The sequence below is a fragment of the Perognathus longimembris genome, chromosome 10 (assembly GCF_023159225.1).
Source record: "Perognathus longimembris pacificus isolate PPM17 chromosome 10, ASM2315922v1, whole genome shotgun sequence".
Taxonomy (NCBI): domain Eukaryota; kingdom Metazoa; phylum Chordata; class Mammalia; order Rodentia; family Heteromyidae; genus Perognathus; species Perognathus longimembris.
In genome coordinates this window covers 11,863,120-11,876,767 of record NC_063170.1, presented here as the reverse complement: position 1 = coordinate 11,876,767, position 13,648 = coordinate 11,863,120, and the positions used below count along the sequence as shown (strand labels likewise).

General features: G+C 42.4%; 1 protein-coding gene and 1 non-coding gene across 2 annotated transcripts in view; both read left to right on the top strand.

Annotated features, from left to right (window-relative positions):
• Positions 1-13,648, top strand: part of Tango6 (transport and golgi organization 6 homolog) — a 150,608-nt gene that overhangs the window by 69,569 nt on the left and 67,391 nt on the right. The window lies entirely within an intron of this gene.
• LOC125358894 lies at positions 1,995-2,119 on the top strand. Its single transcript, XR_007212422.1, has one exon. It is a non-coding gene; the product is annotated as a small nucleolar RNA SNORA26 (small nucleolar RNA).

The window sequence follows — 13,648 nt, the reverse complement described above, 5'->3', positions numbered from 1 at the left end:
GGGCTCAGTCCTTGAGCCTCTCTGTGCTCAAGGCTAGCACTCTACCATTTGAGCCACAGTGCCACCCCCAGCCTTTTCTGTTTATGTAGTACTGAGGAATTGAACCCAGGGATTCATGCATGCTAGGCAAGCACTCTATGCCACCTTCCTAGCCCCCCAATTTATTTATTTATTTATTTAGGCCAGTCCTGGTGGGCCTTGGACTCAGGGCCTGAGCACTGTCCTGGCTTCTTTTTGTTCAAGGCTAGCACTCTGCCACTTGAGCCACAGTGCCACTCTGGCCGTTTTCTGTATATGTGGTGCTGGGGAATTGAACCCGGGGCATCATGTATGCGAGACAAGCACTCTTTGCATTCTAGGCCATATTCCCAGCCCGCCCCTCAATTTTTTTAAGTTAAAAATTCAAAATAATTTTTCATGGAATTCTTGGGCATATGAAGGATGGATGGCAGGATTTAGATGGAAATGGAGTCAGAGGTTGAGGTGGAAGGGAAAATGAAGGCTGGAAGATCCTGAAGAGTGAGACAGGCAAAAGGGAAGGAAAGCAGTTCAGATGGTCAGTGGTCAGTGGTAGGCTCCCAGGTGAGGTGTGTGATCAACTAGAATGTAGAAGGCTTGCCTGCATGGGCTCCAGGGGCCTTTGTGCTTTCCAGTCTCCACTTCTCCAACTAGTGGCTTGGTGCAGCTCTCCTGGATTTGAAGGCATCGTTCTAGCTGACAGTTATTATTTATTTGCCTTATTTTCCCTCATTATTTACTAGTATCATTTATGTATCACATAAAACTTACATTCTTTCATTTGTTCCTCTCTGCAACCCTGTAAGAGTCAGTATCTATCTCCACATTTTCTCAGTCAAAGAAACCAAGGCTCAGAAGTTGTTACTTAGCCAACCAACAGGTAATGGATTAAACTCCACAACCAAGGTCCTTAGAACCTTTCTCAAATCCCCATGGCCCCTGCACTTGCAGACAGTAAAATTATGCTGTGGAACCAGTTGATCTTGACATTTCCCACTAAGCAATTACAGACTTCTTAATTTCATGGTTTCCAGGGCTCATTTCAAATCCTTCACCTCCTATTCATATAGACTAGCTGTCACATAAGCAGGATTGTCAACCAAGAAGGCAATTGAGAGCTACCTTGGGATAAAGAGTTGCTTAAATGTCTACTTTACAAGCTATTAAGGAGCCTGTAAGTACTCTCCCTACAGAACAGTTATTTAAAATTTACCCTGGAGCTACCTCTATTTTAGTAAAGTTAGAACTGGAAGACAAATTAAAGAGTATAGAGTAGAAAGAGTGCACATAAGTGGAATGGACCCATCGTACTGTACAGTATTCTATACTCTCCAAGGAACCTATCAGGATCACTGGAGGTAACAGTGAAGGGGTACTGGTACCCTGTCCTGTCTCTTTCCCATACAAAAAATGCTTACATTACCCTTCATTTCAAGTACAAATTAAAATTCCTAATCTCGCCAGATGTGATTAAGAGGATCCTTGAAGTTGCTCACAAACTTAATAAGCCCAATTATAATTTTTATTAACCCTGACATAGTTCCTTTGTTGCTGAATCATAAGTTTAACATTTTTAACTTAGTGAAGCATCAATTTCTCCCTCTTATGTCATGTCAGATCTTAGACAGTGGTAGAAAACCATCCTTAAATGGTGCCTGTTCTGTTTGGAACTCAGTTTTAGATTTGTTCATTAGACTTTAATACTTGGCTTTGCTTTCTGACCTTGTGGTACCTCCTCTCTCCCTGAGGAGGCAGGTGGGTTGAGAATGAGTTGAGCCTCAGGAAACATTGCAGGCCTAGAGCTATTGAAGAACTAATTAGATCATCTCTCCATCCACTTGTTGGGGCATGATTGAAAGTTTTCCTTCTTGAGAAGGCTTTTTTAGAAGCACGTTTGCACATTGTATTCAACTTTTGTTTCATTATTCATAACCTGACCTTAGATAGGAACAAAAAGAGTAGGGTATCCCTTTCCTGTGCCCTTGTAAGGTGCGAGGGTACAGCCCTTTCAGAGGCTACACCGAAGAGTAAAATAAGCATCCATAAAACTCACAGAAGAGATTATCAAACTCCTTTTTGGATCCTATCTGAAGTCACGATGGCGGAGGAGAATTGTAAAATATTACCCATGGCCATTGTTTTTTGTTTTTTTTTTCTTATTAGTTAAGATGTCATTTGTTTACTTAAGCCATACTTACTGAGCACTTCGACATTTGAGACCACTGTTCTAGAGAGGGACACTGCTGAGAATAGTCCTGCTGTGCCTTTGTGGAGTCTGTGTTTGGAGGAGAGCAATTATCTATCGACCATACAAATATGGAAAACGTGGCCTGGACAGATACTCTGAAGCAAAGGCAACACAGAATCCCTATTTTAGGGACATTTTACCCATCAAAGAATGGAAGGGGAACAGGCCCCTTAGTTGAGAGCTGCTGTCCTACACTGTAGGTACAGAAAACCCAGTCTAAGGCTGACAGCTAAGCCTGCTTGAACTGTTCTCCAGAATACCCTCAGGACTGGTGAAGAAGGGGGTGGGCTGAGTGGGCTCAGAACAGTACAGTCTGATTTTTCTCTTTCATTGAATTCTTCAGATTTCATGTAAAAACAAGATTCTGTAGTGACGGGGGGGAAAAAAGATTTGAAAAATCACTGTGTGAAGCCATCTCCCTGCCCTAGCCTAGCAAGATGCTTCCTATCACATGTCATATATCATGTCACGCACTCCCCCCCACTGACAGAGAATGCTGCAGCTTCAATCCCACATTCATGCAGTGCAACATGAAATTGTCCAATACACAGTCTTTAACTATTATGAAAAACATTCCAATTACAGAGGCAACCAATAAAGCCATGTAGAGTTATTTTAAGCTAGTGGTTTTTAAGTAATTTTTTTTTTTTTTAGCAATGGAATCCATTTTCAAATGAGTCTTAAATGAAGGCACAAAAACTCAGGGTTTTTTTTCCTTTGTGTCTTTTCACTTATGGCTTTTTTACATTTCCTCGTAGGAATTTGTATTGCTTTTCCAATCAAGAGAGAATGTTTTTAAGATTATATGTCTGTTTAGGGAAGCTGAATTGTACGTGATGACAAGGTTCAGGGATACCACAGATTGAAACAGATGGTCCCCTCTGTTGTTGTACCCCCTGATGACCTTTTACAACAAGGGCTTACCAAAGCATGGTGACTGGCTTGTTCATTAGGAAATTACATGACAGCAGAAACCTTACTAACAAACAGATGTTTTTTCCCCCCCCGAGTAACGATTTTCTTAATGAAATGGTTGCTTAGATACCAGACCATAATAATTATATTTAGTTTGTAAAGTGATTCTAATCGCAAAGTTATTAAGTCAGAGGATACTAATTAGATAGAAGTGAACATGTCCATTATTTCTCATCTGGCAGTTCAGCAACCAAATGGTTAAATTTAACAGCAGCACCATTTCATCTAGCATGTGTCTCTCCAGATGCTTTTCCTAACAGGGCACCAACCAGGAAAATGACAGCTCCTAGAGCAACCAACCCTGCTCCTCACTTTCCTATGACTACTGCGGCCCAGCCCTGTTTCATCTTCCACCACTATGTGTTGGTAGCCATCCCATGTGACACTAGGTTGCTGAGAGTATCAGTGAAGTCAGTGGTTAGAAAGCTATATTTGAGAAAGGGAAAATAAATTCCACTCAAAGCTCAGTAAAGGCAGTGTAAAGGAAGAACCCTAGAATGAAGAATGACAGAATTTATAAGTGGAAAAATAGATATTCTAACCAACAACAGAGATACTGTATTTTTGGGGTGAATTAAATTTAAACTACAAAAACTAGATGAAAAAGATCTTTGCTATCCATTTTCAGTAATGATTACAGAGCTCAGTTGATAAACAACTGTCTTATAATGTATAATATAGAATACCTTGAAAAGCACCAAAGAGCTCACAAGAAAATAAAAAATTACCAAGCCAACCTCTGAAGATAAAACCAGATCTTAAGAATAAACAGAGCATAAGAACCCACATTTAGGGGCTGGGGATATGGCCTAGTGGCAAGAGTGCTTGCCTCATATACATGAGGCCCTGGGTTCAATTCCCCAGCACCACATATACAGAAAAACGGCCAGAAGTGGCGCTGTGGCTCAAGTGGCAGAGTGCTAGCCTTGAGCAAAAAGAAGCCAGGGATAGTGCTCAGGCCTTGAGTCCAAGCCCCAGGACTGGCCAAAAAAAAAAACAAAAACAAGAACCCACATTTAGGGGCTTAAGGTGAGTAGCTAACAGGTAGAGTACTTGCCCAGAATGTAGAAGGCTCTGGGTTTCTTTCCCAGCACCCAAAAAGAAAGGAAGAACCGGGTACTGGTACCTGTAATTCCAGCTACCTAGGAGGCTGAGATTTGGGGATCACAGTTTGATGCCAGCCCTTGCTCAAGTGGTAGAGTGCTAGGCTTGAACAAAAACACTCAGGGACAGGTCCTCAATGGAAGCCCCAGATCCAGCATGAAGGGAAGGAGGGAGGGAGGGAGGGAGGGAAAGAGGAAGGAAGGAAGGAAGGAAGGAGAAAGGAAAGGAAAGGGAGAGGAGGATGTGTTTATTCTTAAGAGTTCTGGTTTTCTCTTCAAAGGTTGATTTGGTGATTTCTCATTTTCTTGTGAGCTCTTTGCTGTGTTTCAAGGTGTTCTAAATATGTTTATCAGCTTGAGCTCTCTAATCATTACAGAGGGGAGGGGAGAGGGAGAGAGAGGGAAGGAGAGAGGGAGGGGAAAATAACTTTAGGAAATAAGAAATTACAAAAAAATGACCCAACAGATTTGTAAAACAAAACGAATGGAACATCTAAAAATAAAATAGTAGAACAACTAAAATTAAAAACTCAGTGGGTGAGTTTTGCAGTAGACATGCTAAAGAAAGCATTAATAGGACAGAAAATAGAAAGGGAGAAAGTATGGAGAATGAAGCATTGAGAGGATATATTTAGTTTCTTGATGGAGAAATAAAAAAGATTAATAGATTTGACCTCCTAAAAGTTTAAACATATTTATGTTGAAAGCAACCTTAACTAAAATGTAAAGTATAATAATGGAAAAGAATTGCAACAAAAATGGTAAGCACATATCTGTTGAGACAGAAAGTAGATTTGTGGTTGCCTAGGGCTAGGGTATCTAGTGAAAAAGGAAAATGACTAATGTCATTTAAAGGAACTGACTAATGGGTGGGAAGGTTCTTTCTTTCTTTCTTTTTTGAGTTATGAAAATGTTCTGGAACCTAAGTAGTGTGCTGATGGTTGCACTAACTATGTGAATATTCTAAAAACCTCTTTATGGTACATGAATTACATCTCAATAGATTGTTTCTCTCTCTCTCTCTCTCTCTCTCTCTCTCTCTCTCTCTCTCACACACACTCTCTCTCTCTCTCTGTCCCTCCTCCTTTCCCTCTCCACACATTCTTGTAGGGCAGCCCACGTTGCCCTAAAATTCTAACTCCTCCTACTTGAGCCTCACATATGCTGGGATTACAGAGCTGCCCCACCAGACACAGTTCATTTGTTTCTTTTCTTTTCTTTTCTTTCTTCTTCCTTTTTCTTTTCTTTGTATTTTTTGTCAGTGGTGGGGCTTGGAGCTTGAACTCTGGGCCTCTTCAGCTTAAGGCTAGCACTCTACCACTTTGAGCCACCGCACCATTCCCAGTTTTCTGGTAGTTAATTGGAGATGAGTCTCATGGACTTTTCTGCCTGGGCTGGCTTTGAACCTTGATCCTCAGATCTCAATGTCCGAAGTAGCTAGGATTACAGGTGTGAGCCACTGGTGCCCCCCCCCTTTTTTTTTAATGTCAAGCAAATAGTAAATTCTTTTATTTCATAAAAAGCTCCTAGAGATTAATAAGAAAAACACCTAGCAGATAAATCGATAAAACCATTAGTAGACAAGTTTTAAAATGGGAATTTCCATTACCAGCTAAGGTAATGATACACTTGAGCACTCTTGGTAAGAAAATTAATTGGAATGTTGTGGAAAGCAGCAGTGAAAATGTTTGTACCCTTGGGGCCAGTTACTTCTCTTTGGGAATGTACCCCAAGGCATCAATGGAAGGCAGATGCCAGTAGCAGTTCTGTGTAGGAAGCTTGTGAAATCTTTCCACACTGAGTAACTATACAGACGGTCTTGTATAGGAGTTAGCTTGCTGGTGAAGAATGGTAGCACTTTTTGCAATATAGCTCATTTGCCCATCTTCAGCATGCCTACTCCCATTCTATACCCTTTCTTACTCTCCTTTCTCTGTGCCCTCATTATTCATGAAGCATATAACATATCCCAAGGTCCCTTCTAAGAATTAGCACTGCCTGTCTAAATACATTTGTATCATCAATGACAGTACCTGACACAAACAGCCACCCATTGACACTTGAATGCATGAAAGAATTGCTTCTTCTGCCTTTATTATAAAGCTGATTACCAAGCTTTGAGTTTTTCCATAGCTTCAGATTGCTGCTACATAATCTGATACTACTGCTGTATTTTTTTTCAAGGTGACCCTTTCCTTCCACTTTTTTTTTGCCAGTCCTGGGCCTTGGACTCAGGGCCTGAGCACTGTCCCTGGCTTCTTCCCGCTCAAGGCTAGCACTCTGCCACTTGAGCCACAGCGCCGCTTCTGGCCGTTTTCTGTATATGTGGTGCTGGGGAATCGAACCTAGGGCCTCGTGTATCCGAGGCAGGCACTCTTGCCACTAGGCTATATCCCCAGCCCCTTTCCTTCCACTTTTTAACTGAACTACTTTTTTTTTTGCCAGTCCTGTAGCTTGAACTCAGGGCCTGAGCATTGTCCCTGGCTTCCTTTTTGCTCAAGCTCGCACTCTACCACTTGAGCCACAATGCCACTTCCAGCTTTTTCTCTTTATGTGGTGCTGAGGAATTAAACCCAGGGTTTCATTCATGCTAGGCAAGCACTCTACCACTAAGCCACATTCCCAGCCCCCTGAACTACTTTTCGTTTATTTATTTATTTATTTTTCCAGCCCTGGGGCTTAAACTCAGGGTCTGGGCACTGTCCCTGAGCCTCTTTGTGCGCAAGGCTAGTTCTCTACCTCTTGAGCCACAGCTTCACTTTTGGCTTTTTCTGAGTAGTTATTGGAGATATGAGAGAGAAGAGTCTCACAAACTTTCCTGCCTGGGCCAGCTTTGAACCATGATCCTCCTGAGGAGTAGCTAGGATTACAGGTATGAGCCACCAGTACCGGCTTAAGACCTTAAGGCTAGTCTCCCTCCTTTCCTTTCTCCCTCCCTTTTTCTCTCTCTTTCAGTCCTGGGACTTCAACTCAGGGCCTGTGTACTGTCTCTTAGCCTGTTTGTGCTCAAGACCTGAACTAAAAATTTAAAGAAACCTTTTCTAATTCAAATTCTGTAAGGAATAATATTACTGTTAAAGTTTTAAACCTTATCATTGGATCACTTTGAGTTCTGTAGTTAAAAGCCAAGCCGGGGCTGGGGATATGGCCTAGTGGCAAGAGTGCTTGTCTCGTGTACATGAAGCCCTGGGTTCAATTCCCCAGCACCACATTTACAGAAAATGGCCAGAAGTGGTGCTGTGGCTCAAGTGGCAGAGTGCTAGCCTTGAGCAAAAAGGAAGCCAGGGACAGTGCTCAGGCCCTGAGTCCAAGCCCCAGGACTGGCCAAAAAAAAAAAAAAAAGCCAAGCCAACAAGGGGAATGACTCTCCTCATCTAAACAAGACTGTTGGAAATAAAACAAAATGATTTACAATGGAAATATTACATATATATGTATATATTTACTCAGAGAATAGTCTCTGAAAGAAAAGGATATGGCGCACACCAATCCTAGCTACTTAGGAGGCAGAAATCTGAGTATTGAGGTTCAGTCAGCCCAGAGGAAGCTGAGATCTGAGAACGGAGGTTTGAAGCCAGCCCAGGCAAAAAGTCTATGAGACTCTTATCTCTGATTAACCAGTAAAAAGTTGGAAATGGCTGGATGCTGGTGGCTCACACCTGTAATCCTAGCTACTCAGGAGGCTGAGATCTGAAGATCACAAGTTCAAAGCCAGCCTGGGCAGGAAAGGCTGTGAAACTCTCACCTCCAATTAACTACCAGAAAACTGGAAGTGGTACTTTGGCTCGAGTGATATAGCACCTTGAGCTGAAGAGCTTAGGGATAGCACCCAGGCCCAGAGTTCAATCCCCACGACCAACCAAAAAAATTTTTTAAAGTTGGAAATGGAGGTATGACCCAAGTAGTAGAGTGCCAGCCTTGAGTGGAAAAAGCTAAGTGATAGCATCCAGACCACACACAGTTGCTTGTAATCCTAGGCCGAGATCTGAGGATCACCATTGGAAGCTAGCCCAGGCAGCTGTGGCTCAAGTGGTAGAACTTAAGCCTTGAGCACAAAAGTTTGTGGATAGCACTCAGGCCCAGAGTTCAAGCCCCAAGGCCAGCAAAAAATAAAAGATAGGAAGGAAGGAAGGAAGGCAAGCCTCTCTCTTCTATCAGTGTCCATTATATTTTTTTTCATTTCTTTATTGTTAAAGTGATGTACAGAGGGGTTACAGTTTCATATGTAAGGCAGCAAGTACATTTCTTATCCAACGTGTTACCTTCTCCCTCATTTTTCTCCCAACCCCCCTCCCCATCTCCCTCCCCACCAGGAGTTGTACAGTTGGTTTGGACCATATAGTTTTGTAAGTATTGCTGTTGCATTGGTTTGTCTTTTTTCCTTTGTCTCTCCATTTTGATATTCCCTTTCTCTTCCCTAGTTCCAATACACATATATACAATATCCAGGGTACTAAAATCAGTTAGAGTTTCAGTGATATGTTACATGGTATGTTGAAAATAACAACGAATAAACCACTTGTTCCCATAACTTGGAGTTCATTTCGCTTAGCATCATCTTGTATTCATATAGACATAGCTATTGAATTATTGTAATCTTATGCTAGGGCTATCCTAGACATGTACTAATTATTCTCAATGAGGAAAACCATAGAGTCTATGTTTATTTGGGGCTGGCTCACTTCACTTAGTATGATTTTTTTTCCCCCCCAAGTCCTTCCATTTCCTTACAAATGGGGGAATGTCATTATTTCTGATGGAGGCATAGAATTCCATTGTGTGTGTGTATCACATTTTCTTGATTCACTCGTCTACTGAAGGGCATCTGGGATGGTTCCACACTTTAGTGATGACAAATTGTGCTGCGATGAACACCCTGAAAACATTGCAAGAAGGAATAGGATAAACACTTGAGCTCCTTGGCACAGGACAAAACTTTCTTAATAAAGGCCCATAAACACAACAAATCAAAGAAAGGTTTGACAAATGGGATTGCATCAAACTGCAGAGCTTCTACACGGCAAAGGACATAGCTTGCAAGATAAATAGAAAGCCCACAGACTGGGAGAAGATCTTTTTTTTTTTTCTTGGCCAGTCCTGGGGCTTGGACTCAGGGCCTGAGCACTGTCCCTGGCTTCTTTTTGCTCAAGGCTAGCACTCTGCCACTTGAGCCACAGTGCCACTTCTGGCCGTTTTCTGTATATGTGGTGCTGGGGAATTGAACCCAGGGCCTCATGTATACGAGGCAAGCACTCTTACCACCAGGCCATATCCCCAGCCTGGGAGAAGATCTTTACTGGCCATACAACAATAAAGGCCTCATATCTAAAATATACGTAGAACTCAAAAAATTAAATTCCTCCAAAACAAATCCTCAAAGAACCAACTGCCCCTCAACAAATGGGCTAAAGATTTAAAAAGAAACTTCTCTGAAGAGGAAATGAGAATGGGCAAGAGACACATGACGAAGTGCTCAACATCACTGGCCATAAAAGAAATGCAAATCAGAACAACTCTGAGATTCTACCTCACCCTAGTAAGAATGTCCATTATCAAGAAAACTAATAATAACAGATGCTGGAGGGGATATGGCCAAAAGGGAACTCTACTACAGTGTTGGTAGGAGTGTAAACTTGTTCAACCACTCTGGAAAGCACTATGGAGATTCCTCAAAAGGCTAAACATAGAGCTCCCATATGATCCAGCAGCTCCACTTTTGGGCATCTACCCAAAATGTCTATTATGTATTGTAATTCACTACTTAACACCAGATTTAAACCTTGAAGTTAACTCCCTGTATGGGTCTTGAGGGCATCCCTAACTAGGTCTCGAAACTCCCTAGCATTAAAGACAGTGCTTTTGTGCCTGTGTTCCTTTTTCAGGAGAGAAAAGGCTCTTGGGAGGACTTTTTCAGAAGCTCTGATTGGTTTCTGAATGACACTACAGTGCCAAGCCCTGAGTCATGATTTCACAATGACCACTTTCTCTAAGACAGTGCTAGCCTGGAGCACCTTTTACAAACACTTGCCTAATCGTATTGGGTCATCTCTAGGCTTAATTAAGGACAAAAGAAAAATTTAGGTAGAGCTTCCACTTTCCTCTGTCACTGGCTAGTTATCCCAAGTGCAGGACAAGTCTTCTCAACTACCAAGCATTCCTCAGAACCCTGGAATGATGAGCCCTATCTCTGTGTGTGCATGTGTTGGGCATGTATGTGCTGGTCCTGGAGTTTGAACTCAGGGCCTGGACACTATCCTTGAGCTTTTTTTGCTCAAAGCTAGCACTCTAGCACTTGAGCCACAGTTCCACTTTTGGCTTTTTCTTTTCTGGTTTTTGTTTTGTTTTGTTTTGTTTTTTGGTGGGGGCAAGGTGCTTAATTGGAAATAAGAGTCTCACAGACTTTCTTGCCCAGACTGGCTTCGAACCATAATTCTATGATCTCTGCCTCCTGAGTAGCTAGGATTAAAGGTAGAAGCCATAGTGCCAGGATGAGCCCTGTCTTGCCAGAGCTGTGAAAGCCAGGAGACAGTTTCCTTTGGGAACCTGGCTTTATCTAAACTGGTGAGAAGCTGACACATCAGTCAGCTTTGCTGAGTCAGCAGCTTCTCTGTGTAGGCCTGAGGTGAAATGCCACGTGGAAAACTCAGTTGCAAATGAGCTGAAGTCCGGGTGTTTCTCCTACCAGTCTACCTACTCCAGGGTTGCAGAGTGTTTTGTTTCTTAGCTAAACTGCCACTGAAAGAGTGACTCAGCTAAAAGCTTTCCTGAGTATTAGAGGCCCCTCTTTTCTTTTTACCAGTAAATGTTTTGTTTCGTTTTGTTAATAAAGGGAGTGAGGGACTGGGGATGTGACTTTGTGGTAGAGTGCTTGCCTAGCATGCATGAAGTCCTGGGTTCGATTCCTCAGTACGACATAAACAGAAAAAGAAGTGGCACTGCAACTCAAGTGATAGAATGTTATCTATCCTTGAGCAAAAGAAGCTCAGGGACAGTGCCAAGGCCCTGAGTTCAAGCCCAAGGACAGCAAAAAATAAAGGGAATGATAATGTGCCTTTTCATTCTGAATGCTACATAAAGAAAATTTAATGGGTGCCCTCTTTATCTCTCACAGTGGTCATCTGAAATGTAAGTTGCCCTGAATGCATAGAGTAGTGACTACTTTCAAAGCAGTGCTCATTGTTGCCTTTCTTTCTTTTTCTTCTTTTAGTTATCTTTTAAGGTGTGGGGCCCTGGGATTTAAACTCAGGGCTTTTTACTTGGAATGTATTCCCAAGGTGGCCTCAAACTCTCAGTCCTCACAGGAGTGCTGAGATTACAGGCATTTGTCACCATGCCTGGCTATCAAAGAGTATTCCTCACAGTTTTTCTGACTTCTGCTCTTTTGTTCCTTCTACTCTGTAATCATCCATTGGTATTTCTTTGGATTTTATTTTGTTGGTTGGAGGGGGTAGTGGAATAAGATGCAGGGTATTTGCCTATAGAGATACTATAGAGTGTAGGTGTTTGAGACACTAGTTAAAAACAGACTCATAAAAATCCTAGTTTTCCAGCTGGGAATATGGCCTAGTGGTAAAGTGCTCACCTGGTATACATGAAGCCCTGGGTTCAATTCCTCAGAACCGCATATATAGAAAAAGCCAGAAGTGGCGCTGTGGCTCAAGTGGTAGAGTGCTAGCCTGAGCAAAAGAAGCTCAGGGACGGTGCTCAGGCCCTGAGTTCAAGTCTCAGGACTGGCAAAAAAAAAAATCCTAGTTTTTAGCCAGGCTGTGATGGCTTACACCTATAATCCTAAACTACTCAGGAAGCTGAGATCTGAAGATCGTAGTTTAAAGCCAACCCAGGCAGAATAGTCTCCAATAATCAGAAAAAATGTGAAGTGGTGCTCTGGCTCAAGTGGTAGAGTGCTAGCCTTGAACACAAAGAGGCTCAAGGGACATCATCCAGGCCTGTAAAATCCTGTTTTTCCATTTCCTTTTTTTTTTTTTTGCCAGTCTTGGGGCTTGAACTCAGGGCCTGGGCACTAACCCTGAGCTTCTTTTGCTCAAGGATAGATAACATTCTATCACTTGAGTTGCAGTGCCACTTCTTTTTCTGTTTATGTCGTACTGAGGAATCGAACCCAGGGCTTCATGCATGCTAGGCAAGCACTCTACCACTAAGCCATTCTCCTAGACCTTCATTTCCTTTTTATATGGCTTTTCTGTCATAATTAACATTGACAGAATCTTAAGTTAGAATCATTCATGAATTTCATTATCATTGTGACCTCCTTTTTCCATCACGGTCTCAACAGTGCAAACAGTCCCTAGGAAGCCATCTGAATCCAGTGGAGATACTGGCTGTTCACATGGGATGCCAAGGGTCAGGTGCTCTCCTTAATGTGTACATTTTATGGAGTGAGACTCGTCTTTTATGCACTTAAAAGTGTGAGCTTTTTGGTTAGGATCTGCACAATCTGTACTATGCTCTAATGTTTTCTCCTTGGCACTGCTGGCCACCAAATGGGCCATGGTGGAGTCGAGGTATTGAGCAGAAAGGATGGCAGCTCTGCTGGGCCAGAAGGCATCCCTATGGTCTTGGGTCATGTCTTTCATCTCTGTTCTGGGGACTCTGATCCTCAGCTTTTCCTTAGTAAAATTAGGAATAATGATGGTAGCCAGATGGAAGGATTGTTGGGAGCATTAGCAGGTTATGTGCCTGTAACATGCTTAGGATTGTGCCCTGCATGTTGACGGCACTCGGTGTGTGGTATGTCTCTTATTTATGAATAGCAGTGCTTGGAAATGGAGCTATGGCTCAGGTTGATAGAGCACCAGCCAATGAATGAAAGCAAGCATCAGATAATGAGTTTGAGTCTGGGTCCCAGACAGAAAAACCTCAGAGACAGCCCTCAGACCCTGAATTCAAGCCCCAGGACTGGCACAGAAAATAAAAAAAGAATAGTGCTACTAGTTTTTACTTACTAATAATATTTCATGATTCAAATGGCTCCCAATAACTATGGCAACTTTTAGTAGCTATTGGCTGTTCCATCATTTTTACTTTTTCCCTTCTAAAATGAACATTAGAAAACAAATTAGACAAATATATTAGCATCTTCTGAGTGTTGGAACTTACTATGTGGATCCTGACTTAAAGAGGCAGACATTAAAGAGAGATGGGGGAGGGCTGGGGATATGGCCTAGTGGCAAGAGTGCTTGCCTCCTATACATGAGGCCCTGGGTTCGATTCCCCAGCACCACATATACAGAAAATGGCCAGAAGTGGCGCTGTGGCTCAAGTGGTAGAGTGCTAGCCTTGAGCA